The sequence below is a fragment of the Rhinoderma darwinii genome, unplaced genomic scaffold, assembly GCF_050947455.1.
Source record: "Rhinoderma darwinii isolate aRhiDar2 unplaced genomic scaffold, aRhiDar2.hap1 Scaffold_4367, whole genome shotgun sequence".
NCBI lineage: Eukaryota > Metazoa > Chordata > Amphibia > Anura > Rhinodermatidae > Rhinoderma > Rhinoderma darwinii.
The window spans coordinates 116329-137113 of NW_027463854.1; the positions used below are offsets into that span (position 1 = coordinate 116329).

A 20785-nucleotide genomic window follows, 5' to 3' on the forward strand; every position below is an offset into this window, starting at 1 on the left:
ATGAAAAGACAAGGGACCCTCTTTCCCTTGTCTACAAAAAGCATGCACGTGGTTAAGATTTTGTCAGATCTAGAAAGCAAACGGTAGAACACAAACCATTCTCGATCACTCAGTCACAAGTGAATGTTTGATTGCTTTGGAAAAACAACCACTTATAGAAAAAGTCAAGTCCCAGTTGCCTAATGGATAAGGCACTGGCCTCCTAAGCCAGGGATTGTGGCTTTAACGCCCATCTGTATTGTTTGCCTTTCCTCTGTCTCAAAGTAAAGCCATTGGCATGTTATGGTTCCAGATTATAAGTGCTCTTCTGGCTTCTTCACTGGGTACTTGTCCCAGCTTCTGAGCCGGCTCCATCACTGTTACGTACTGTTATGTGACGATGCGCTAATCCCTTGGCAGCAGCAACATAATTGTATGTGAGATGTCACCAAGGGTTTAAAGTAAAGCCATTAGCATGTTTTAGTTCAAGATTAAAAGTGCTCGACTAGGTTCTTCACTGGATACTTGTCCCAATACATATTAAGAGGTATTCAGTTTTTAAAGGGTTTTGTCACTCCATTAAGATTTCCTTCATCTGCATTAGAAATGTCCTGTTAGTGTGCAATTAGAACGACAATACAAGGGAACCTAGTCTTTTCTTAAAAAATCAAGCATGCGGTTAAGATTTTATCCGATTTGGAAAGCAAACGGTACAACACAAACCTTTCTCGCTCACTCATCACATGTGAATGTTTGCTTGCTTTGGAAAGAAAAAACCACGGCGCAGAGCAAGTTTACAGCCCCAGTGGCCTAATGGATAAGGCACTGGCCTCCTAGGCCAGGGATTGTGGGTTCAAGTCCCATCTGGGGTGTTTACCTTTCATCTTTCTTAAAGTTAAGCTGTTGCTGTTTTAGTTCCTGATTAAAAGTGCTCAACTGGCTTCATCCACTGGACTGATGCTTCTTTATATATTAATCAGAGAGAAGTAAATGACTTATTACTCACAGTATCTTGACTGACCGCTATCTTAAACGCTGTCGTGTTTTTGAAAATTGATGGAAAACAGACACGCTTGAGGAATCACTTCATCCCGCGGTGCAATCGGTCAGCACACGGTGGAAAACGGACACGCGTGCAGACATCAGTAAGAGCTCCAGTGGCGCAATCGGTCAGCGCACGGTACTTATAAAGCAGTAACTGTTGAGCAATGCCGAGGTTGTGAGTTCGAGCCTCACCTGGAGCACTCCTTTCTTGCCTTCTTGTGCTTTATTTAGACCTCCAGTGGAATAGCAAACTTACTCATGGCCCATGATCTATAAACATAATTGAAGGGGATACATGGAAGAGGTATACCGTTTTTAAGGGTGAGTCCCATCTGTGGTGTTTGCCTTTTCTCTTTCTTAAATAAAAGCCATTGGCATGTTTTAGTTCCAGATTAAAAGTGCTCAACTTGCTTCTTTACTGGATACTTGTCCCAATATATATTAAGAGGTATTATTAAAGGTTTTGGCCCTCCAATAAGCTTTCCTTCATCTTTATTAGCAGAGTCCTGTAAGTGTGTGATCATAATGAAAAGACAAGGGACCCTCTTTCCCTTGTCTACAAAAAGCAAGCACGTGGTTAAGATTTTGTCAGATCTAGAAAGCAAACGGTAGAACACAAACCATTCTCGATCACTCAGTCACAAGTGAATGTTTGATTGCTTTGGAAAAACAACCACTTATAGAAAAAGTAAAGTCCCAGTTGCCTAATGGATAAGGCACTGGCCTCCTAAGCCAGGGATTGTGGCTTTAACGCCCATCTGTATTGTTTGCCTTTCCTCTGTCTCAAAGTAAAGCCATTGGCATGTTATGGTTCCAGATTATAAGTGCTCTTCTGGCTTCTTCACTGGGTACTTGTCCCAGCTTCTGGGCCGGCTCCATCACTGTTACGTACTGTTATGTGACGATGCGCTAATCCCTTGGCAGCAGCAACATAATTGTATGTGAGATGTCACCAAGGGTTTAAAGTAAAGCCATTAGCATGTTTTAGTTCAAGATTAAAAGTGCTCGACTAGGTTCTTCACTGGATACTTGTCCCAATACATATTAAGAGGTATTCAGTTTTTAAAGGGTTTTGTCACTCCATTAAGATTTCCTTCATCTGCATTAGAAATGTCCTGTTAGTGTGCAATTAGAACGACAATACAAGGGAACCTAGTCTTTTCTTAAAAAAACAAGCATGCGGTTAAGATTTTATCCGATTTGGAAAGCAAACGGTACAACACAAACCTTTCTCGCTCACTCATCACATGTGAATGTTTGCTTGCTTTGGAAAGAAAAAACCACGGCGCAGAGCAAGTTTACAGCCCCAGTGGCCTAATGGATAAGGCACTGGCCTCCTAAGCCAGGGATTGTGGGTTCAAGTCCCATCTGGGGTGTTTACCTTTCTTCTTTCTTAAAGTTAAGCTGTTGCTGTTTTAGTTCCTGATTAAAAGTGCTCAACTGGCTTCATCCACTGGACTGATGCTTCTTTATATATTAATAAGAGAGAAGTAAATGACTTATTACTCACAGTATCTTGACTGACCGCTATCTTAAACGCTGTCGTGTTTTTGAAAATTGATGGAAAACAGACACGCTTGAGGAATCACTTCATCCCGCGGTGCAATCAGTCAGCACACGGTGGAAAACGGACACGCGTGCAGACATCAGTAAGAGCTCCAGTGGCGCAATCGGTCAGCGCACGGTACTTATAAAGCAGTAACTGTTGAGCAATGCCGAGGTTGTGAGTTCGAGCCTCACCTGGAGCACTCCTTTCTTGCCTTCTTGTGCTTTATTTAGACCTCCAGTGGAATAGCAAACTTACTCATGGCCCATGATCTATAAACATAATTGAAGGGGATACATGGAAGAGGTATACCGTTTTTAAGGGTGAGTCCCATCTGTGGTGTTTGCCTTTTCTCTTTCTTAAATAAAAGCCATTGGCATGTTTTAGTTCCAGATTAAAAGTGCTCAACTTGCTTCTTTACTGGATACTTGTCCCAATACATATTAAGAGGTATTTTAAAGGTTTTGGCCCTCCAATAAGCTTTCCTTCATCTTTATTAGCAGAGTCCTGTAAGTGTGTGATCATATTGAAAAGACAAGGGACCCTCTTTCCCTTGTCTACAAAAAGCAAGCACGTGGTTAAGATTTTGTCAGATCTAGAAAGCAAACGGTAGAACACAAACCATTCTCGATCACTCAGTCACAAGTGAATGTTTGATTGCTTTGGAAAAACAACCACTTATAGAAAAAGTCAAGTCCCAGTTGCCTAATGGATAAGGCACTGGCCTCCTAAGCCAGGGATTGTGGCTTTAACGCCCATCTGTATTGTTTGCCTTTCCTCTGTCTCAAAGTAAAGCCATTGGCATGTTATGGTTCCAGATTATAAGTGCTCTTCTGGCTTCTTCACTGGGTACTTGTCTCTGCTTCTGAGCCGGCTCCATCACTGTTACGTACTGTTATGTGACAATGCGCTAATCCCTTGGCAGCAGCAACATAATTGTATGTGAGATGTCACCAAGGGTTTAAAGTAAAGCCATTAGCATGTTTTAGTTCAAGATTAAAAGTGCTCGACTAGGTTCTTCACTGGATACTTGTCCCAATACATATTAAGAGGTATTCAGTTTTTAAAGGGTTTTGTCACTCCATTAAGATTTCCATCATCTGCATTAGAAATGTCCTGTTAGTGTGCAATTAGAACGACAATACAAGGGAACCTAGTCTTTTCTTAAAAAAACAAGCATGCGGTTAAGATTTTATCCGATTTGGAAAGCAAACGGTACAACACAAACCTTTCTCGCTCACTCATCACATGTGAATGTTTGCTTGCTTTGGAAAGAAAAAACCACGGCACAGAGCAAGTTTACAGCCCCAGTGGCCTAATGGATAAGGCACTGGCCTCCTAAGCCAGGGATTGTGGGCCCAAGTCCCATCTGGGGTGTTTACCTTTCTTCTTTCTTAAAGTTAAGCTGTTGCTGTTTTAGTTCCTGATTAAAAGTGCTCAACTGGCTTCATCCACTGGACTGATGCTTCTTTATATATTAATAAGAGAGAAGTAAATGACTTATTACTCACAGTATCTTGACTGACCGCTATCTTAAACGCTGTCGTGTTTTTGAAAATTGATGGAAAACAGACACGCTTGAGGAATCACTTCATCCCGCGGTGCAATCGGTCAGCACACGGTGGAAAACGGACACGCGTGCAGACATCAGTAAGAGCTCCAGTGGCGCAATCGGTCAGCGCACGGTACTTATAAAGCAGTAACTGTTGAGCAATGCCGAGGTTGTGAGTTCGAGCCTCACCTGGAGCACTCCTTTCTTGCCTTCTTGTGCTTTATTTAGACCTCCAATGGAATAGCAAACTTACTCATGGCCCATGATCTATAAACATAATTGAAGGGGATACATGGAAGAGGTATACCGTTTTTAAGGGTGAGTCCCATCTGTGGTGTTTGCCTTTTCTCTTTCTTAAATAAAAGCCATTGGCATGTTTTAGTTCCAGATTAAAAGTGCTCAACTTGCTTCTTTACTGGATACTTGTCCCAATATATATTAAGAGGTATTTTTAAAGGTTTTGGCCCTCCAATAAGCTTTCCTTCATCTTTATTAGCAGAGTCCTGTAAGTGTGTGATCATAATGAAAAGACAAGGGACCCTCTTTCCCTTGTCTACAAAAAGCAAGCACGTGGTTAAGATTTTGTCAGATCTAGAAAGCAAACGGTAGAACACAAACCATTCTCGATCACTCAGTCACAAGTGAATGTTTGATTGCTTTGGAAAAACAACCACTTATAGAAAAAGTAAAGTCCCAGTTGCCTAATGGATAAGGCACTGGCCTCCTAAGCCAGGGATTGTGGCTTTAACGCCCATCTGTATTGTTTGCCTTTCCTCTGTCTCAAAGTAAAGCCATTGGCATGTTATGGTTCCAGATTATAAGTGCTCTTCTGGCTTCTTCACTGGGTACTTGTCCCAGCTTCTGGGCCGGCTCCATCACTGTTACGTACTGTTATGTGACGATGCGCTAATCCCTTGGCAGCAGCAACATAATTGTATGTGAGATGTCACCAAGGGTTTAAAGTAAAGCCATTAGCATGTTTTAGTTCAAGATTAAAAGTGCTCGACTAGGTTCTTCACTGGATACTTGTCCCAATACATATTAAGAAGTATTCAGTTTTTAAAGGGTTTTGTCACTCCATTAAGATTTCCTTCATCTGCATTAGAAATGTCCTGTTAGTGTGCAATTAGAACGACAATACAAGGGAACCTAGTCTTTTCTTAAAAAAACAAGCATGCGGTTAAGATTTTATCCGATTTGGAAAGCAAACGGTACAACACAAACCTTTCTCGCTCACTCATCACATGTGAATGTTTGCTTGCTTTGGAAAGAAAAAACCACGGCGCAGAGCAAGTTTACAGCCCCAGTGGCCTAATGGATAAGGCACTGGCCTCCTAAGCCAGGGATTGTGGGTTCAAGTCCCATCTGGGGTGTTTACCTTTCTTCTTTCTTAAAGTTAAGCTGTTGCTGTTTTAGTTCCTGATTAAAAGTGCTCAACTGGCTTCATCCACTGGACTGATGCTTCTTTATATATTAATAAGAGAGAAGTAAATGACTTATTACTCACAGTATCTTGACTGACCGCTATCTTAAACGCTGTCGTGTTTTTGAAAATTGATGGAAAACAGACACGCTTGAGGAATCACTTCATCCCGCGGTGCAATCAGTCAGCACACGGTGGAAAACGGACACGCGTGCAGACATCAGTAAGAGCTCCAGTGGCGCAATCGGTCAGCGCACGGTACTTATAAAGCAGTAACTGTTGAGCAATGCCGAGGTTGTGAGTTCGAGCCTCACCTGGAGCACTCCTTTCTTGCCTTCTTGTGCTTTATTTAGACCTCCAGTGGAATAGCAAACTTACTCATGGCCCATGATCTATAAACATAATTGAAGGGGATACATGGAAGAGGTATACCGTTTTTAAGGGTGAGTCCCATCTGTGGTGTTTGCCTTTTCTCTTTCTTAAATAAAAGCCATTGGCATGTTTTAGTTCCAGATTAAAAGTGCTCAACTTGCTTCTTTACTGGATACTTGTCCCAATACATATTAAGAGGTATTTTAAAGGTTTTGGCCCTCCAATAAGCTTTCCTTCATCTTTATTAGCAGAGTCCTGTAAGTGTGTGATCATATTGAAAAGACAAGGGACCCTCTTTCCCTTGTCTACAAAAAGCAAGCACGTGGTTAAGATTTTGTCAGATCTAGAAAGCAAACGGTAGAACACAAACCATTCTCGATCACTCAGTCACAAGTGAATGTTTGATTGCTTTGGAAAAACAACCACTTATAGAAAAAGTCAAGTCCCAGTTGCCTAATGGATAAGGCACTGGCCTCCTAAGCCAGGGATTGTGGCTTTAACGCCCATCTGTATTGTTTGCCTTTCCTCTGTCTCAAAGTAAAGCCATTGGCATGTTATGGTTCCAGATTATAAGTGCTCTTCTGGCTTCTTCACTGGGTACTTGTCTCTGCTTCTGAGCCGGCTCCATCACTGTTACGTACTGTTATGTGACAATGCGCTAATCCCTTGGCAGCAGCAACATAATTGTATGTGAGATGTCACCAAGGGTTTAAAGTAAAGCCATTAGCATGTTTTAGTTCAAGATTAAAAGTGCTCGACTAGGTTCTTCACTGGATACTTGTCCCAATACATATTAAGAGGTATTCAGTTTTTAAAGGGTTTTGTCACTCCATTAAGATTTCCATCATCTGCATTAGAAATGTCCTGTTAGTGTGCAATTAGAACGACAATACAAGGGAACCTAGTCTTTTCTTAAAAAAACAAGCATGCGGTTAAGATTTTATCCGATTTGGAAAGCAAACGGTACAACACAAACCTTTCTCGCTCACTCATCACATGTGAATGTTTGCTTGCTTTGGAAAGAAAAAACCACGGCACAGAGCAAGTTTACAGCCCCAGTGGCCTAATGGATAAGGCACTGGCCTCCTAAGCCAGGGATTGTGGGCCCAAGTCCCATCTGGGGTGTTTACCTTTCTTCTTTCTTAAAGTTAAGCTGTTGCTGTTTTAGTTCCTGATTAAAAGTGCTCAACTGGCTTCATCCACTGGACTGATGCTTCTTTATATATTAATAAGAGAGAAGTAAATGACTTATTACTCACAGTATCTTGACTGACCGCTATCTTAAACGCTGTCGTGTTTTTGAAAATTGATGGAAAACAGACACGCTTGAGGAATCACTTCATCCCGCGGTGCAATCGGTCAGCACACGGTGGAAAACGGACACGCGTGCAGACATCAGTAAGAGCTCCAGTGGCGCAATCGGTCAGCGCACGGTACTTATAAAGCAGTAACTGTTGAGCAATGCCGAGGTTGTGAGTTCGAGCCTCACCTGGAGCACTCCTTTCTTGCCTTCTTGTGCTTTATTTAGACCTCCAATGGAATAGCAAACTTACTCATGGCCCATGATCTATAAACATAATTGAAGGGGATACATGGAAGAGGTATACCGTTTTTAAGGGTGAGTCCCATCTGTGGTGTTTGCCTTTTCTCTTTCTTAAATAAAAGCCATTGGCATGTTTTAGTTCCAGATTAAAAGTGCTCAACTTGCTTCTTTACTGGATACTTGTCCCAATATATATTAAGAGGTATTTTTAAAGGTTTTGGCCCTCCAATAAGCTTTCCTTCATCTTTATTAGCAGAGTCCTGTAAGTGTGTGATCATAATGAAAAGACAAGGGACCCTCTTTCCCTTGTCTACAAAAAGCATGCACGTGGTTAAGATTTTGTCAGATCTAGAAAGCAAACGGTAGAACACAAACCATTCTCGATCACTCAGTCACAAGTGAATGTTTGATTGCTTTGGAAAAACAACCACTTATAGAAAAAGTCAAGTCCCAGTTGCCTAATGGATAAGGCACTGGCCTTCTAAGCCAGGGATTGTGGCTTTAACGCCCATCTGTATTGTTTGCCTTTCCTCTGTCTCAAAGTAAAGCCATTGGCATGTTATGGTTCCAGATTATAAGTGCTCTTCTGGCTTCTTCACTGGGTACTTGTCCCAGCTTCTGAGCCGGCTCCATCACTGTTACGTACTGTTATGTGACGATGCGCTAATCCCTTGGCAGCAGCAACATAATTGTATGTGAGATGTCACCAAGGGTTTAAAGTAAAGCCATTAGCATGTTTTAGTTCAAGATTAAAAGTGCTCGACTAGGTTCTTCACTGGATACTTGTCCCAATACATATTAAGAGGTATTCAGTTTTTAAAGGGTTTTGTCACTCCATTAAGATTTCCTTCATCTGCATTAGAAATGTCCTGTTAGTGTGCAATTAGAACGACAATACAAGGGAACCTAGTCTTTTCTTAAAAAATCAAGCATGCGGTTAAGATTTTATCCGATTTGGAAAGCAAACGGTACAACACAAACCTTTCTCGCTCACTCATCACATGTGAATGTTTGCTTGCTTTGGAAAGAAAAAACCACGGCGCAGAGCAAGTTTACAGCCCCAGTGGCCTAATGGATAAGGCACTGGCCTCCTAGGCCAGGGATTGTGGGTTCAAGTCCCATCTGGGGTGTTTACCTTTCATCTTTCTTAAAGTTAAGCTGTTGCTGTTTTAGTTCCTGATTAAAAGTGCTCAACTGGCTTCATCCACTGGACTGATGCTTCTTTATATATTAATCAGAGAGAAGTAAATGACTTATTACTCACAGTATCTTGACTGACCGCTATCTTAAACGCTGTCGTGTTTTTGAAAATTGATGGAAAACAGACACGCTTGAGGAATCACTTCATCCCGCGGTGCAATCGGTCAGCACACGGTGGAAAACGGACACGCGTGCAGACATCAGTAAGAGCTCCAGTGGCGCAATTGGTCAGCGCACGGTACTTATAAAGCAGTAACTGTTGAGCAATGCCGAGGTTGTGAGTTCGAGCCTCACCTGGAGCACTCCTTTCTTGCCTTCTTGTGCTTTATTTAGACCTCCAGTGGAATAGCAAACTTACTCATGGCCCATGATCTATAAACATAATTGAAGGGGATACATGGAAGAGGTATACCGTTTTTAAGGGTGAGTCCCATCTGTGGTGTTTGCCTTTTCTCTTTCTTAAATAAAAGCCATTGGCATGTTTTAGTTCCAGATTAAAAGTGCTCAACTTGCTTCTTTACTGGATACTTGTCCCAATACATATTAAGAGGTATTTTAAAGGTTTTGGCCCTCCAATAAGCTTTCCTTCATCTTTATTAGCAGAGTCCTGTAAGTGTGTGATCATATTGAAAAGACAAGGGACCCTCTTTCCCTTGTCTACAAAAAGCAAGCACGTGGTTAAGATTTTGTCAGATCTAGAAAGCAAACGGTAGAACACAAACCATTCTCGATCACTCAGTCACAAGTGAATGTTTGATTGCTTTGGAAAAACAACCACTTATAGAAAAAGTCAAGTCCCAGTTGCCTAATGGATAAGGCACTGGCCTCCTAAGCCAGGGATTGTGGCTTTAACGCCCATCTGTATTGTTTGCCTTTCCTCTGTCTCAAAGTAAAGCCATTGGCATGTTATGGTTCCAGATTATAAGTGCTCTTCTGGCTTCTTCACTGGGTACTTGTCTCAGCTTCTGAGCCGGCTCCATCACTGTTACGTACTGTTATGTGACAATGCGCTAATCCCTTGGCAGCAGCAACATAATTGTATGTGAGATGTCACCAAGGGTTTAAAGTAAAGCCATTAGCATGTTTTAGTTCAAGATTAAAAGTGCTCGACTAGGTTCTTCACTGGAGACTTGTCCCAATACATATTAAGAGGTATTCAGTTTTTAAAGGGTTTTGTCACTCCATTAAGATTTCCATCATCTGCATTAGAAATGTCCTGTTAGTGTGCAATTAGAACGACAATACAAGGGAACCTAGTCTTTTCTTAAAAAAACAAGCATGCGGTTAAGATTTTATCCGATTTGGAAAGCAAACGGTACAACACAAACCTTTCTCGCTCACTCATCACATGTGAATGTTTGCTTGCTTTGGAAAGAAAAAACCACGGCACAGAGCAAGTTTACAGCCCCAGTGGCCTAATGGATAAGGCACTGGCCTCCTAAGCCAGGGATTGTGGGCCCAAGTCCCATCTGGGGTGTTTACCTTTCTTCTTTCTTAAAGTTAAGCTGTTGCTGTTTTAGTTCCTGATTAAAAGTGCTCAACTGGCTTCATCCACTGGACTGATGCTTCTTTATATATTAATAAGAGAGAAGTAAATGACTTATTACTCACAGTATCTTGACTGACCGCTATCTTAAACGCTGTCGTGTTTTTGAAAATTGATGGAAAACAGACACGCTTGAGGAATCACTTCATCCCGCGGTGCAATCGGTCAGCACACGGTGGAAAACGGACACGCGTGCAGACATCAGTAAGAGCTCCAGTGGCGCAATCGGTCAGCGCACGGTACTTATAAAGCAGTTACTGTTGAGCAATGCCGAGGTTGTGAGTTCGAGCCTCACCTGGAGCACTCCTTTCTTGCCTTCTTGTGCTTTATTTAGACCTCCAGTGGAATAGCAAACTTACTCATGGCCCATGATCTATAAACATAATTGAAGGGGATACATGGAAGAGGTATACCGTTTTTAAGGGTGAGTCCCATCTGTGGTGTTTGCCTTTTCTCTTTCTTAAATAAAAGCCATTGGCATGTTTTAGTTCCAGATTAAAAGTGCTCAACTTGCTTCTTTACTGGATACTTGTCCCAATATATATTAAGAGGTATTTTTAAAGGTTTTGGCCCTCCAATAAGCTTTCCTTCATCTTTATTAGCAGAGTCCTGTAAGTGTGTGATCATAATGAAAAGACAAGGGACCCTCTTTCCCTTGTCTACAAAAAGCATGCACGTGGTTAAGATTTTGTCAGATCTAGAAAGCAAACGGTAGAACACAAACCATTCTCGATCACTCAGTCACAAGTGAATGTTTGATTGCTTTGGAAAAACAACCACTTATAGAAAAAGTCAAGTCCCAGTTGCCTAATGGATAAGGCACTGGCCTCCTAAGCCAGGGATTGTGGCTTTAACGCCCATCTGTATTGTTTGCCTTTCCTCTGTCTCAAAGTAAAGCCATTGGCATGTTATGGTTCCAGATTATAAGTGCTCTTCTGGCTTCTTCACTGGGTACTTGTCCCAGCTTCTGGGCCGGCTCCATCACTGTTACGTACTGTTATGTGACGATGCGCTAATCCCTTGGCAGCAGCAACATAATTGTATGTGAGATGTCACCAAGGGTTTAAAGTAAAGCCATTAGCATGTTTTAGTTCAAGATTAAAAGTGCTCGACTAGGTTCTTCACTGGATACTTGTCCCAATACATATTAAGAGGTATTCAGTTTTTAAAGGGTTTTGTCACTCCATTAGGATTTCCTTCATCTGCATTAGAAATGTCCTGTTAGTGTGCAATTAGAACGACAATACAAGGGAACCTAGTCTTTTCTTAAAAAATCAAGCATGCGGTTAAGATTTTATCCGATTTGGAAAGCAAACGGTACAACACAAACCTTTCTCGCTCACTCATCACATGTGAATGTTTGCTTGCTTTGGAAAGAAAAAACCACGGCGCAGAGCAAGTTTATAGCCCCAGTGGCCTAATGGATAAGGCACTGGCCTCCTAAGCCAGGGATTGTGGGTTCAAGTCCCATCTGGGGTGTTTACCTTTCTTATTTCTTAAAGTTAAGCTGTTGCTGTTTTAGTTCCTGATTAAAAGTGCTCAACTGGCTTCATCCACTGGACTGATGCTTCTTTATATATTAATAAGAGAGAAGTAAATGACTTATTACTCACAGTATCTTGACTGACCGCTATCTTAAACGCTGTCGTGTTTTTGAAAATTGATGGAAAACAGACACGCTTGAGGAATCACTTCATCCCGCGGTGCAATCGGTCAGCACACGGTGGAAAACGGACACGCGTGCAGACATCAGTAAGAGCTCCAGTGGCGCAATTGGTCAGCGCACGGTACTTATAAAGCAGTAACTGTTGAGCAATGCCGAGGTTGTGAGTTCGAGCCTCACCTGGAGCACTCCTTTCTTGCCTTCTTGTGCTTTATTTAGACCTCCAGTGGAATAGCAAACTTACTCATGGCCCATGATCTATAAACATAATTGAAGGGGATACATGGAAGAGGTATACCGTTTTTAAGGGTGAGTCCCATCTGTGGTGTTTGCCTTTTCTCTTTCTTAAATAAAAGCCATTGGCATGTTTTAGTTCCAGATTAAAAGTGCTCAACTTGCTTCTTTACTGGATACTTGTCCCAATATATATTAAGAGGTATTTTTAAAGGTTTTGGCCCTCCAATAAGCTTTCCTTCATCTTTATTAGCAGAGTCCTGTAAGTGTGTGATCATAATGAAAAGACAAGGGACCCTCTTTCCCTTGTCTACAAAAAGCAAGCACGTGGTTAAGATTTTGTCAGATCTAGAAAGCAAACGGTAGAACACAAACCATTCTCGATCACTCAGTCACAAGTGAATGTTTGAGTGCTTTGGAAAAACAACCACTTATAGAAAAAGTCAAGTCCCAGTTGCCTAATGGATAAGGCACTGGCCTCCTAAGCCAGGGATTGTGGCTTTAACGCCCATCTGTATTGTTTGCCTTTCCTCTGTCTCAAAGTAAAGCCATTGGCATGTTATGGTTCCAGATTATAAGTGCTCTTCTGGCTTCTTCACTGGGTACTTGTCCCAGCTTCTGAGCCGGCTCCATCACTGTTACGTACTGTTATGTGACGATGCGCTAATCCCTTGGCAGCAGCAACATAATTGTATGTGAGATGTCACCAAGGGTTTAAAGTAAAGCCATTAGCATGTTTTAGTTCAAGATTAAAAGTGCTCGACTAGGTTCTTCACTGGATACTTGTCCCAATACATATTAAGAGGTATTCAGTTTTTAAAGGGTTTTGTCACTCCATTAAGATTTCCTTCATCTGCATTAGAAATGTCCTGTTAGTGTGCAATTAGAACGACAATACAAGGGAACCTAGTCTTTTCTTAAAAAATCAAGCATGCGGTTAAGATTTTATCCGATTTGGAAAGCAAACGGTACAACACAAACCTTTCTCGCTCACTCATCACATGTGAATGTTTGCTTGCTTTGGAAAGAAAAAACCACGGCGCAGAGCAAGTTTATAGCCCCAGTGGCCTAATGGATAAGGCACTGGCCTCCTAGGCCAGGGATTGTGGGTTCAAGTCCCATCTGGGGTGTTTACCTTTCATCTTTCTTAAAGTTAAGCTGTTGCTGTTTTAGTTCCTGATTAAAAGTGCTCAACTGGCTTCATCCACTGGACTGATGCTTCTTTATATATTAATCAGAGAGAAGTAAATGACTTATTACTCACAGTATCTTGACTGACCGCTATCTTAAACGCTGTCGTGTTTTTGAAAATTGATGGAAAACAGACATGCTTGAGGAATCACTTCATCCCGCGGTGCAATCGGTCAGCACACGGTGGAAAACGGACACGCGTGCAGACATCAGTAAGAGCTCCAGTGGCGCAATCGGTCAGCGCACGGTACTTATAAAGCAGTAACTGTTGAGCAATGCCGAGGTTGTGAGTTCGAGCCTCACCTGGAGCACTCCTTTCTTGCCTTCTTGTGCTTTATTTAGACCTCCAGTGGAATAGCAAACTTACTCATGGCCCATGATCTATAAACATAATTGAAGGGGATACATGGAAGAGGTATACCGTTTTTAAGGGTGAGTCCCATCTGTGGTGTTTGCCTTTTCTCTTTCTTAAATAAAAGCCATTGGCATGTTTTAGTTCCAGATTAAAAGTGCTCAACTTGCTTCTTTACTGGATACTTGTCCCAATATATATTAAGAGGTATTTTTAAAGGTTTTGGCCCTCCAATAAGCTTTCCTTCATCTTTATTAGCAGAGTCCTGTAAGTGTGTGATCATAATGAAAAGACAAGGGACCCTCTTTCCCTTGTCTACAAAAAGCAAGCACGTGGTTAAGATTTTGTCAGATCTAGAAAGCAAACGGTAGAACACAAACCATTCTCGATCACTCAGTCACAAGTGAATGTTTGATTGCTTTGGAAAAACAACCACTTATAGAAAAAGTCAAGTCCCAGTTGCCTAATGGATAAGGCACTGGCCTCCTAAGCCAGGGATTGTGGCTTTAACACCCATCTGTATTGTTTGCCTTTCCTCTGTCTCAAAGTAAAGCCATTGGCATGTTATGGTTCCAGATTATAAGTGCTCTTCTGGCTTCTTCACTGGGTACTTGTCCCAGCTTCTGGGCCGGCTCCATCACTGTTACGTACTGTTATGTGACGATGCGCTAATCCCTTGGCAGCAGCAACATAATTGTATGTGAGATGTCACCAAGGGTTTAAAGTAAAGCCATTAGCATGTTTTAGTTCAAGATTAAAAGTGCTCGACTAGGTTCTTCACTGGATACTTGTCCCAATACATATTAAGAGGTATTCAGTTTTTAAAGGGTTTTGTCACTCCATTAGGATTTCCTTCATCTGCATTAGAAATGTCCTGTTAGTGTGCAATTAGAACGACAATACAAGGGAACCTAGTCTTTTCTTAAAAAAACAAACATGCGGTTAAGATTTTATCCGATTTGGAAAGCAAACGGTACAACACAAACCTTTCTCGCTCACTCATCACATGTGAATGTTTGCTTGCTTTGGAAAGAAAAAACCACGGCGCAGAGCAAGTTTACAGCCCCAGTGGCCTAATGGATAAGGCACTGGCCTCCTAGGCCAGGGATTGTGGGTTCAAGTCCCATCTGGGGTGTTTACCTTTCATCTTTCTTAAAGTTAAGCTGTTGCTGTTTTAGTTCCTGATTAAAAGTGCTCAACTGGCTTCATCCACTGGACTGATGCTTCTTTATATATTAATCAGAGAGAAGTAAATGACTTATTACTCACAGTATCTTGACTGACCGCTATCTTAAACGCTGTTGTGTTTTTGAAAATTGATGGAAAACAGACACGCTTGAGGAATCACTTCATCCCGCGGTGCAATCGGTCAGCACACGGTGGAAAACGGACACGCGTGCAGACATCAGTAAGAGCTCCAGTGGCGCAATCGGTCAGCGCACGGTACTTATAAAACAGTAACTGTTGAGCAATGCCGAGGTTGTGAGTTCGAGCCTCACCTGGAGCACTCCTTTCTTGCCTTCTTGTGCTTTATTTAGACCTCCAGTGGAATAGCAAACTTACTCATGGCCCATGATCTATAAACATAATTGAAGGGGATACATGGAAGAGGTATACCGTTTTTAAGGGTGAGTCCCATCTGTGGTGTTTGCCTTTTCTCTTTCTTAAATAAAAGCCATTGGCATGTTTTAGTTCCAGATTAAAAGTGCTCAACTTGCTTCTTTACTGGATACTTGTCCCAATATATATTAAGAGGTATTTTTAAAGGTTTTGGCCCTCCAATAAGCTTTCCTTCATCTTTATTAGCAGAGTCCTGTAAGTGTGTGATCATATTGAAAAGACAAGGGACCCTCTTTCCCTTGTCTACAAAAAGCAAGCACGTGGTTAAGATTTTGTCAGATCTAGAAAGCAAACGGTAGAACACAAACCATTCTCGATCACTCAGTCACAAGTGAATGTTTGATTGCTTTGGAAAAACAACCACTTATAGAAAAAGTCAAGTCCCAGTTGCCTAATGGATAAGGCACTGACCTCCTAAGCCAGGGATTGTGGCTTTAACGCCCATCTGTATTGTTTGCCTTTCCTCTGTCTCAAAGTAAAGCCATTGGCATGTTATGGTTCCAGATTATAAGTGCTCTTCTGGCTTCTTCACTGGGTACTTGCCTCAGCTTCTGAGCCGGCTCCATCACTGTTACGTACTGTTATGTGACGATGCGCTAATCCCTTGGCAGCAGCAACATAATTGTATGTGAGATGTCACCAAGGGTTTAAAGTAAAGCCATTAGCATGTTTTAGTTCAAGATTAAAAGTGCTCGACTAGGTTCTTCACTGGATACTTGTCCCAATACATATTAAGAGGTATTCAGTTTTTAAAGGGTTTTGTCACTCCATTAAGATTTCCATCATCTGCATTAGAAATGTCCTGTTAGTGCGCAATTAGAACGACAATACAAGGGAACCTAGTCTTTTCTTAAAAAATCAAGCATGCGGTTAAGATTTTATCCGATTTGGAAAGCAAACGGTACAACACAAACCTTTCTCGCTCACTCATCACATGTGAATGTTTGCTTGCTTTGGAAAGAAAAAACCATGGCACAGAGCAAGTTTACAGCCCCAGTGGCCTAATGGAAAAGGCACTGGCCTCCTAAGCCAGGGATTGTGGGCCCAAGTCCCTTCTGGGGTGTTTACCTTTCTTCTTTCTTAAAGTTAAGCTGTTGCTGTTTTAGTTCCTGATTAAAAGTGCTCAACTGGCTTCATCCACTGGACTGATGCTTCTTTATATATTAATAAGAGAGAAGTAAATGACTTATTACTCACAGTATCTTGACTGACCGCTATCTTAAACGCTGTCGTGTTTTTGAAAATTGATGGAAAACAGACACGCTTGAGGAATCACTTCATCCCGCGGTGCAATCGGTCAGCACACGGTGGAAAACGGACACGCGTGCAGACATCAGTAAGAGCTCCAGTGGCGCAATCGGTCAGCGCACGGTACTTATAAAGCAGTAACTGTTGAGTAATGACGAGGTTGTGAGTTCAAGCCTCACCTGGAGCACTCCTTTCTTGCCTTCTTGTGCTTTATTTAGACCTCCAGTGGAATAGCAAACTTACTCATGGCCCATGATCTATAAACATAATTGAAGGGGATACATGGAAGAGGTATACCGTTTTTAAGGGTGAGTCCCATCTGTGGTGTTTGCCTTTTCTATTTCTTAAATAAAAGCCATTGGCATGTTTTAGTTCCAGATTAAAAGTGCTCAACTTGCTTCTTTACTGGATACTTGTCCCAATATATATTAAGAGGTATTTTTAAAGGTTTTGGCCCTCCAATAAGCTTTCCTTCATCTTTATTAGCAGAGTCCTGTAAGTGTGTGATCATAATGAAAAGACAAGGGACCCTCTTTCCCTTGTCTACAAAAAGCAAGCACGTGGTTAAGATTTTGTCAGATCTAGAAAGCAAACGGTAGAACACAAACCATTCTCGATCACTCAGTCACAAGTGAATGTTTGATTGCTTTGGAAAAACAACCACTTATAGAAAAAGTCAAGTCCCAGTTGCCTAATGGATAAGGCACTGGCCTCCTAAGCCAGGGATTGTGGCTTTAACGCCCATCTGTATTGTTTGCCTTTCCTCTGTCTCAAAGTAAAGCCATTGGCATGTTATGGTTCCAGATTATAAGTGCTCTTCTGGCATCTTCACTGGGTACTTGTCCCAGCTTCTGGGCCGGCTCCATCACTGTTACGTACTGTTATGTGACGATGCGCTAATCCCTTGGCAGCAGCAACATAACTGTATATGAGATGTCGCCAAGGGTTTAAAGTAAAGCCATTAGCATGTTTTAATTCAAGATTAAAAGTGCTCGACTAGGTTCTTCACTGGATACTTGTCCCAATACATATTAAGAGGTATTCAGTTTTTAAAGGGTTTTGTCACTCCATTAAGATTTCCTTCATCTGCATTAGAAATGTCCTGTTAGTGTGCAATTAGAACGACAATACAAGGGAACCTAGTCTTTTCTTAAAAAAACAAGCATGCGGTTAAGATTTTATCCGATTTGGAAAGCAAATGGTACAACACAAACCTTTCTCGCTCACTCATCACATGTGAATGTTTGCTTGCTTTGGAAAGAAAAAACCACGGCGCAGCGCAAATTTACAGCCCCAGTGGCCTAATGGATAAGGCACTGGCCTCCTAAGCCAGGGATTGTGGGTTCAAGTCCCATCTGGGGTGTTTACCTTTCATCTTTCTTAAAGTTAAGCTGTTGCTGTTTTAGTTCCTGATTAAAAGTGCTCAACTGGCATCATCCACTGGACTGATGCTTCTTTATATATTAATAAGAGAGAAGTAAATGACTTATTACTCACAGTATCTTGACTGACCGCTATCTTAAACGCTGTCGTGTTTTTGAAAATTGATGGAAAACAGACACGCTTGAGGAATCACTTCATCCCGCGGTGCAATCGGTCAGCACACGGTGGAAAACGGACACGCGTGCAGACGTCAAAAAGAGCTCCAGTGGCGCAATCGGTCAGTTCACGGTACTTATAAAGCAGTAACTGTTGAGCAATGCCGAGGTTGTGAGTTCGAGCCTCACCTGGAGCACTCCTTTCTTGCCTTCTTGTGCTTTATTTAGACCTGCAGTGGAATAGCAAACTTACTCATGGCCCATGATCTATAAACATAATTGAAGGGGATACATGGAAGAGGTATACCGTTTTTAAGGGTGAGTCCCATCTGTGGTGTTTGCCTTTTCTCTTTCTTAAATAAAAGCCATTGGCATGTTTTAGTTCCAGATTAAAAGTGCTCAACTTGCTTCTTTACTGGATACTTGTCCCAATATATATTAAGAGGTATTTTTAAAGGTTTTGGCCCTCCAATAAGCTTTCCTTCATCTTTATTAGCAGAGTCCTGTAAGTGTGTGATCATAATGAAAAGACAAGGGACCCTCTTTCCCTTGTCTACAAAAAGCAAGCACGTGGTTAAGATTTTGTCAGATCTAGAAAGCAAACGGTAGAACACAAACCATTCTCGATCACTCAGTCACAAGTGAATGTTTGATTGCTTTGGAAAAACAACCACTTATAGAAAAAGTCAAGTCCCAGTTGCCTAATGGATAAGGCACTGGCCTCCTAAGCCAGGGATTGTGGCTTTAACGTCCATCTGTATTGTTTGCCTTTCCTCTGTCTCAAAGTAAAGCCATTGGCATGTTATGGTTCCAGATTATAAGTGCTCTTCTGGCTTCTTCACTGGGTACTTGTCCCAGCTTCTGAGCCGGCTCCATCACTGTTACGTACTGTTATGTGACGATGCGCTAATCCCTTGGCAGCAGCAACATAATTGTATGTGAGATGTCACCAAGGGTTTAAAGTAAAGCCATTAGCATGTTTTAGTTCAAGATTAAAAGTGCTCGACTAGGTTCTTCACTGGATACTTGTCCCAATACATATTAAGAGGTATTCAGTTTTTAAAGGGTTTTGTCACTCCATTAAGATTTCCTTCATCTGCATTAGAAATGTCCTGTTAGTGTGCAATTAGAACGACAATACAAGGGAACCTAGTCTTTTCTTAAAAAAACAAGCATGCGGTTAAGATTTTATCCGATTTGGAAAGCAAACGGTACAACACAAACCTTTCTCGCTCACTCATCACATGTGAATGTTTGCTTGCTTTGGAAAGAAAAAACCACGGCGCAGAGCAAATTTACAGCCCCAGTGGCCTAATGGATAAGGCACTGGCCTCCTAAGCCAGGGATTGTGGGTTCAAGTCCCATCTGGGGTGTTTACCTTTCATCTTTCTTAAAGTTAACCTGTTGCTGTTTTAGTTCCTGATTAAAAGTGCTCAACTGGCTTCATCCACTGGACTGATGCTTCTTTATATATTAATAAGAGAGAAGTAAATGACTTATTACTCACAGTATCTTGACTGACCGCTATCTTAAACGCTGTCGTGTTTTTGAAAATTGATGGAAAACAGACACGCTTGAGGAATCACTTCATCCCGCGGTGCAATCGGTCAGCACACGGTGGAAAACGGACACGCGTGCAGACATCTAAAAGAGCTCCAGTGGCGCAATCGGTCAGTTCACGGTACTTATAAAGCAGTAACTGTTGAGCAATGCCGAGGTTGTGAGTTCGAGCCTCACCTGGAGCACTCCTTTCTTGCCTTCTTGTGCTTTATTTAGACCTGCAGTGGAATAGCAAACTTACTCATGGCCCATGATCTATAAACATAATTGAAGGGGATACATGGAAGAGGTATACCGTTTTTAAGGGTGAGTCCCATCTGTGGTGTTTGCCTTTTCTCTTTCTTAAATAAAAGCCATTGGCATGTTTTAGTTCCAGATTAAAAGTGCTCAACTTGCTTCTTTACTGGATACTTGTCCCAATATATATTAAGAGGTATTTTTAAAGGTTTTGGCCCTCCAATAAGCTTTCCTTCATCTTTATTAGCAGAGTCCTGTAAGTGTGTGATCATAATGAAAAGACAAGGGACCCTCTTTCCCTTGTCTACAAAAAGCAAGCACGTGGTTAAGATTTTGTCAGATCTAGAAAGCAAACGGTAGAACACAAACCATTCTCGATCACTCAGTCACAAGTGAATGTTTGATTGCTTTGGAAAAACAACCACTTATAGAAAAAGTCAAGTCCCAGTTGCCTAATGGATAAGGCACTGGCCTCCTAAGCCAGGGATTGTGGCTTTAACGCCCATCTGTATTGTTTGCCTTTCCTCTGTCTCAAAGTAAAGCCATTGGCATGTTATGGTTCCAGATTATAAGTGCTCTTCTGGCATCTTCACTGGGTACTTGTCCCAGCTTCTGGGCCGGCTCCATCACTGTTACGTACTGTTATGTGACGATGCGCTAATCCCTTGGCAGCAGCAACATAACTGTATATGAGATGTCGCCAAGGGTTTAAAGTAAAGCCATTAGCATGTTTTAATTCAAGATTAAAAGTGCTCGACTAGGTTCTTCACTGGATACTTGTCCCAATACATATTAAGAGGTATTCAGTTTTTAAAGGGTTTTGTCACTCCATTAAGATTTCCTTCATCTGCATTAGAAATGTCCTGTTAGTGTGCAATTAGAACGACAATACAAGGGAACCTAGTCTTTTCTTAAAAAAACAAGCATGCGGTTAAGA

General features: G+C 41.7%; 22 non-coding genes across 22 annotated transcripts; all 22 read left to right on the plus strand.

Annotated features, from left to right (window-relative positions):
* Positions 1–778: 778 nt before the first annotated feature.
* TRNAR-CCU (transfer RNA arginine (anticodon CCU)) lies at positions 779–851 on the plus strand. The gene has a single exon. It is a non-coding gene; the product is annotated as a tRNA-Arg (tRNA).
* A 279-nt stretch (positions 852–1130) lies between these two features.
* TRNAI-UAU (transfer RNA isoleucine (anticodon UAU)) lies at positions 1131–1223 on the plus strand. Its single transcript is given in 2 exon segments — positions 1131–1168; positions 1188–1223. It is a non-coding gene; the product is annotated as a tRNA-Ile (tRNA).
* Positions 1224–2326: 1103 nt separating this feature from the next.
* On the plus strand, positions 2327–2399 carry TRNAR-CCU (transfer RNA arginine (anticodon CCU)). The gene has a single exon. It is a non-coding gene; the product is annotated as a tRNA-Arg (tRNA).
* Positions 2400–2678: 279 nt separating this feature from the next.
* On the plus strand, positions 2679–2771 carry TRNAI-UAU (transfer RNA isoleucine (anticodon UAU)). Its single transcript is given in 2 exon segments — positions 2679–2716; positions 2736–2771. It is a non-coding gene; the product is annotated as a tRNA-Ile (tRNA).
* A 1454-nt stretch (positions 2772–4225) lies between these two features.
* On the plus strand, positions 4226–4318 carry TRNAI-UAU (transfer RNA isoleucine (anticodon UAU)). Its single transcript is given in 2 exon segments — positions 4226–4263; positions 4283–4318. It is a non-coding gene; the product is annotated as a tRNA-Ile (tRNA).
* Positions 4319–5421: 1103 nt separating this feature from the next.
* On the plus strand, positions 5422–5494 carry TRNAR-CCU (transfer RNA arginine (anticodon CCU)). The gene has a single exon. It is a non-coding gene; the product is annotated as a tRNA-Arg (tRNA).
* Positions 5495–5773: 279 nt separating this feature from the next.
* On the plus strand, positions 5774–5866 carry TRNAI-UAU (transfer RNA isoleucine (anticodon UAU)). Its single transcript is given in 2 exon segments — positions 5774–5811; positions 5831–5866. It is a non-coding gene; the product is annotated as a tRNA-Ile (tRNA).
* Positions 5867–7320: 1454 nt separating this feature from the next.
* Positions 7321–7413, plus strand: TRNAI-UAU (transfer RNA isoleucine (anticodon UAU)). The gene is given in 2 exon segments: positions 7321–7358; positions 7378–7413. It is a non-coding gene; the product is annotated as a tRNA-Ile (tRNA).
* Positions 7414–8516: 1103 nt separating this feature from the next.
* TRNAR-CCU (transfer RNA arginine (anticodon CCU)) lies at positions 8517–8589 on the plus strand. The gene has a single exon. It is a non-coding gene; the product is annotated as a tRNA-Arg (tRNA).
* A 279-nt stretch (positions 8590–8868) lies between these two features.
* TRNAI-UAU (transfer RNA isoleucine (anticodon UAU)) lies at positions 8869–8961 on the plus strand. The gene is given in 2 exon segments: positions 8869–8906; positions 8926–8961. It is a non-coding gene; the product is annotated as a tRNA-Ile (tRNA).
* A 1454-nt stretch (positions 8962–10415) lies between these two features.
* TRNAI-UAU (transfer RNA isoleucine (anticodon UAU)) lies at positions 10416–10508 on the plus strand. The gene is given in 2 exon segments: positions 10416–10453; positions 10473–10508. It is a non-coding gene; the product is annotated as a tRNA-Ile (tRNA).
* Positions 10509–11611: 1103 nt separating this feature from the next.
* Positions 11612–11684, plus strand: TRNAR-CCU (transfer RNA arginine (anticodon CCU)). Its single transcript has one exon. It is a non-coding gene; the product is annotated as a tRNA-Arg (tRNA).
* A 279-nt stretch (positions 11685–11963) lies between these two features.
* Positions 11964–12056, plus strand: TRNAI-UAU (transfer RNA isoleucine (anticodon UAU)). The gene is given in 2 exon segments: positions 11964–12001; positions 12021–12056. It is a non-coding gene; the product is annotated as a tRNA-Ile (tRNA).
* A 1103-nt stretch (positions 12057–13159) lies between these two features.
* TRNAR-CCU (transfer RNA arginine (anticodon CCU)) lies at positions 13160–13232 on the plus strand. Its single transcript has one exon. It is a non-coding gene; the product is annotated as a tRNA-Arg (tRNA).
* A 279-nt stretch (positions 13233–13511) lies between these two features.
* On the plus strand, positions 13512–13604 carry TRNAI-UAU (transfer RNA isoleucine (anticodon UAU)). Its single transcript is given in 2 exon segments — positions 13512–13549; positions 13569–13604. It is a non-coding gene; the product is annotated as a tRNA-Ile (tRNA).
* Positions 13605–14707: 1103 nt separating this feature from the next.
* On the plus strand, positions 14708–14780 carry TRNAR-CCU (transfer RNA arginine (anticodon CCU)). Its single transcript has one exon. It is a non-coding gene; the product is annotated as a tRNA-Arg (tRNA).
* A 279-nt stretch (positions 14781–15059) lies between these two features.
* Positions 15060–15152, plus strand: TRNAI-UAU (transfer RNA isoleucine (anticodon UAU)). Its single transcript is given in 2 exon segments — positions 15060–15097; positions 15117–15152. It is a non-coding gene; the product is annotated as a tRNA-Ile (tRNA).
* Positions 15153–16607: 1455 nt separating this feature from the next.
* Positions 16608–16700, plus strand: TRNAI-UAU (transfer RNA isoleucine (anticodon UAU)). Its single transcript is given in 2 exon segments — positions 16608–16645; positions 16665–16700. It is a non-coding gene; the product is annotated as a tRNA-Ile (tRNA).
* A 1103-nt stretch (positions 16701–17803) lies between these two features.
* Positions 17804–17876, plus strand: TRNAR-CCU (transfer RNA arginine (anticodon CCU)). The gene has a single exon. It is a non-coding gene; the product is annotated as a tRNA-Arg (tRNA).
* A 279-nt stretch (positions 17877–18155) lies between these two features.
* Positions 18156–18248, plus strand: TRNAI-UAU (transfer RNA isoleucine (anticodon UAU)). The gene is given in 2 exon segments: positions 18156–18193; positions 18213–18248. It is a non-coding gene; the product is annotated as a tRNA-Ile (tRNA).
* A 1103-nt stretch (positions 18249–19351) lies between these two features.
* On the plus strand, positions 19352–19424 carry TRNAR-CCU (transfer RNA arginine (anticodon CCU)). Its single transcript has one exon. It is a non-coding gene; the product is annotated as a tRNA-Arg (tRNA).
* A 279-nt stretch (positions 19425–19703) lies between these two features.
* Positions 19704–19796, plus strand: TRNAI-UAU (transfer RNA isoleucine (anticodon UAU)). The gene is given in 2 exon segments: positions 19704–19741; positions 19761–19796. It is a non-coding gene; the product is annotated as a tRNA-Ile (tRNA).
* Positions 19797–20785: the final 989 nt, after the last annotated feature.